Raw genomic sequence first — 4,452 nt, 5'->3', positions numbered from 1 at the left:
GACCTAGCTGAAATGTGTCTCTGTAAAACAACTTTTTCTTTTTCTGTATTTTTGCATAGATCTGTAGTATGGCACATAATAGCTTTTTAAGGAAGATAAAATATTTTAAATTAAACTTAAAAGCTTAAGGAAAATTGTGCAATTTTGTGTAGTTCAATAAAGTTTATACCAATTTGTATAATTCATTCAAGTATATAAAAATTTAAACCCAGATTAACTATAAATGGACTTCTTTGTGTACATGCAGCCGCCCCTGGATGTTAAAATAAACCCACTTTGAGACTGAAATATTTAGATAATTTTTAAATATGAAAAGTCTAATAATTGACTTGTTAAAAGTGATCTGGGAAGACTATACTTTCAGGGATCATTTCTATAGTTCGTTACTAGAGAAGTTTCTCTGAACGTGTAGAGCACCCACTAGATCACTTTCTAACACCGTATACAAAAATAAACTCAAAATGGATTAAAGATCTAAATGTAAGACCAGAAACTATAAAACTCCTAGAGGAGAACGTAGGCAAAACACTCTCCGACATAAATCACAGCAGGATCCTCTATGATCCACCTCCCAGAATTCTGGAAATGAAAGCAAAAATAAACAAATGGGATCTAATTAAAATTAAACGCTTCTGCACAACAAAGGAAAATATAAGCAAGGTGAAAAGACAGCCTTCTGAATGGGAGAAAATAATAGCAAATGAAGCAACTGACAAACAACTAATCTCAAAAATATACAAGCAACTTATGCAGCTCAATTCCAGAAAAATAAACGACCCAATCAAAAAATGGGCCAAAGAACTAAATAGACATTTCTCCAAAGAAGACATACGGATGGCTAACAAACACATGAAAAGATGCTCAACATCACTCATTATTAGAGAAATGCAAATCAAAACCACAATGAGGTACCACTTCACACCAGTCAGAATGGCTGTGATCCAAAAATCTGCAAGCAATAAATGCTGGAGAGGGTTTGGAGAAAAGGGAACCCTCCTACACTGTTGGTGGGAATGCAAACTAGTACAGCCACTATGGAGAACAGTGTGGAGATTCCTTTAAAAATTGCAAATAGAACTACCTTATGACCCAGCAATCCCACTGCTGGGCATACACACCAAGGAAACCAGAATTGAAAGAGACACATGTACCCCAATGTTCATCGCAGCACTGTTTATAATAGCCAGGACATGGAAACAACCTAGATGTCCATCAGCAGATGAATGGATAAGAAAGCTGTGGTACATATACACAATGGAGTATTACTCAGCCGTTAAAAAGAATTCATTTGAATCAGTTCTGATGAGATGGATGAAACTGGAGCCGATTATACAGAGTGAAGTAAGCCAGAAAGAAAAACACCAATACAGTATACTAACACATATATATGGAATTTAGAAAGATGGCAATGACGACCCTGTATGCAAGACAGCAAAAAAGACACAGATGGGTATAACGGACTTTTGGATTCAGAGGGAGAGGGAGAGGGTGGGATGATTTGGGAGAATGGCATTGTAACAGGTATACTATCATGTAAGAATCGAATCGCCAGTCTATGTCCGATGCAGGATACAGCATGCTTGGGGCTGGTGCACGATGATGACCCAGAGAGATGTTATGGGGAGGGAGGTGGGAGGGGGGTTCATGTTTGGGAACGTATGTACACCCGTGATGGATTCATGTCAATGTATGGCAAAACCAATACAGTATTGTAAAGTAAAATAAAGTAAAAATAAAAATTAAAAAAAAAAGTGATTTGGGGACTTCTCTGGTGGTACAGTGGATACGAATCCACCTGCCAATGCAGGGGACATGGATTTGATCCCTGGTCCAAGAAGATCCCACATGCCCTGGGGCAACCAAGGCTCGTGTGCCACAACTACTGAAGCTTGTGTGCCCTAGAGCCCATGCTTCGCAACAAGAGAAGCCACCTCAACAAGAAGCTCATGCACTGCAACTAGACAGCTCCTGCTTACGACAGTTACAGAAGAGCCCACACAGCGACGAAGACCCAGCACAGCCAAAAATAAATAAATAAAAACTGTATTTTAAAAAGTGCCTTTGGTTACAAGTAACTTAGCGACTGAACAATGACAGCAACAAACTACTTGTTTGCAACATCAAGTAATAGTAGGTGAACAAAAAGCAGTTTTGTTTTTCTTACATAATGAGAAATCCAGAGCTGGGCAGTCCAGCACTGGCACAGCTGCTGAGAAATGCTGACAAGGACCAAATGTTTCTGCTCTACCTTCCTTAGCTTATGGGTTTTTTTTCTCACGCTTGCCCCCTCATGTCCCCAACTGGCTGTTGCATCTCCAGGTCTCATGTCTGCTTTCTAGGTAGGAAGAGGAAGGAACAGACAAAAGGGCTCTGCCAGTTGTAATTATCCCTTTTCATGTGGAACTAAAACTTTCCTGGAAAACTCAAAGGAGAGAGTTCTGCTTACACTGTATTGACTGGATCAAAGTCACATAGTTGCTTCTAGCAGCAAAAATGGAAAAAGAAATATAGTCATTGGGGGATTAGTTCCAGGACCTCTTTGGATACCAAAATCTGTGGATGCTTGAATCCCTTATACAAAATGGTGTAGTACTGGCACGTAATCTACCCACATCCTCCCTGATACTTTAAATCATCTCTAGATGACTCATAAAAGCTAATACATGTAAATGCTATGTTAACAGTTGTCCATACAATGTAAATGCTATGTAAGTAGTTGCCAACATGTGCCAAATTCAAGTTTTGCTTTTTGGGACTTTCTAGAATCTTTTTCAGTTTTGAATATTTCCAATCTGATGTTGGTTGAATCCATGGATGCTGAATCCACAGATACAGAACCCATAATACAGAAAGCCAGTTTTATTTTGCTGTCTAGCCCCTATATTGGAAAAGGGCAGGAGAAGAGGACATTCTGACTGGCTGATGGGCTGTCAGTCCCCAAAGTCTATCACAGGGATCCATTGGGTTAGACTATTGATATGATAAAGTATGAGGAAGGATCTTGCTGAAAAACGAGGAAAGAAAATGGTGAAATATTAGGATATATTCGATCAAAAACCTCAGGTCTGGCCTTTGTTTCCTGGTCTTAAAGCTTTAGCAAAAAGATTACTCACATCCAAGTGACTTCTTTTTATAGCACCCTTCTCTCTTCCAGATTCTTCCTCAAGAATAGATTAAAAAAAACTTTATTGAGATAATTTACAAACCATAAAGTTCATCCATTTAAAGTGTACAATTCAATGGTGTTGTATATTCACAGAGTTGTGCAACCACCACCCAAATCTAAGCTCAGAACATTTTTACTATCATAGAAAATACCCCCTACCCAGCAGCAGTTACTCTTATTTCCATCCCCAGACCCCCGGGCCTAGGCAACCATTAATTTTCTTAGAGCAAAAAATTTTTAAAGAGTGATTTTCTGCTGGAAAGTCAGTAGGAACACTGTAAAAATGAGCTTTGGGGTAGGTAATTTGATTTAAATATGTCACAGAAGGCAATTCATCTGCTATAGTAGAGTTGTGTGTGTGTGTTTGTGTGTGTGTGTGTGTGTGAACTGATGCAGTATTGCACTCAGTGAAAGCAGAACTTTTAAGTACCTCATCTCTTTTCTCATTTTGTCCTAAAGAATCACTGTTTGCTAAATCTTGTCTTTCTTATATTTTAGCCTTTTTTTAAAAAATAAAGATGAGATTTAGAAAGATATAAATTAGATATAAAGTTACAAAACTCATAATGCAAATGCAAATCTCATTAGTGGGAAGAGTTTAATTAGGAAAACAAAACCAAACCAAACCCTAAGGCTTTCGGGGCCAAATATTTGCTGGCTGGAAGTACTAACTGAGCCAGGTGCCTTTTCTTGGTACATGGGCATGGTACAGCCCATGTCCCTGTTTTTTGTTATTTGCAAGAGATAATATCATTTACCTACTGAAATGAAAATAAGCAAATGGGCCTAAGGCTCGGAGTAACTGCTTTCATTATTGTTTGTAGCATTCCTTCTAACTGTCATATCCTGCTCTGCTTAGTACCTGGTATATCTAGATGAGAGAAAAAACAGGAAATGAAGCAGGTACTAAGCAAACAACTATCACTTAAATGTTCTAGGCCAAGGCTTTCTGATCAGAGGTTTAAGGAACCGTGGAGAGAAACAGAAAATTTGTGACAGTTAGTACTGAGAAATGAAAAACTGTGCCCGAACAAAAGTGAGGAAACATTTCAATGAGACAGCTTTTGATACTGGGTTACGTTACACTTAAAGTAGAGATCTTACCCCTGACACAATCAAACTATCAAGTTTCTTTTCCTCTTAGCTACTTTTTCCCTTTCATTACCGTCATTATAGCAGAAAGACATTTTGTACCAGTTTGCTGTTTAAAAACTTCGCTTTCTGTTTATTTTTGTCTTATTTTTTTGAGATTTAAATAAATTAACAGCTAAGTGGCTGCTTTAATA

General features: G+C 38.0%; 1 pseudogene; it reads left to right on the top strand.

Moving 5' to 3' along the window:
• Positions 1-348: 348 nt before the first annotated feature.
• LOC128057116 (uncharacterized) lies at positions 349-426 on the top strand (annotated as a pseudogene).
• Positions 427-4,452: the final 4,026 nt, after the last annotated feature.

This window comes from Budorcas taxicolor, chromosome 11, assembly GCF_023091745.1.
Source record: "Budorcas taxicolor isolate Tak-1 chromosome 11, Takin1.1, whole genome shotgun sequence".
Classification (NCBI taxonomy): domain Eukaryota; kingdom Metazoa; phylum Chordata; class Mammalia; order Artiodactyla; family Bovidae; genus Budorcas; species Budorcas taxicolor.
This window is presented reverse-complemented; position numbering and strand designations above follow the sequence as displayed.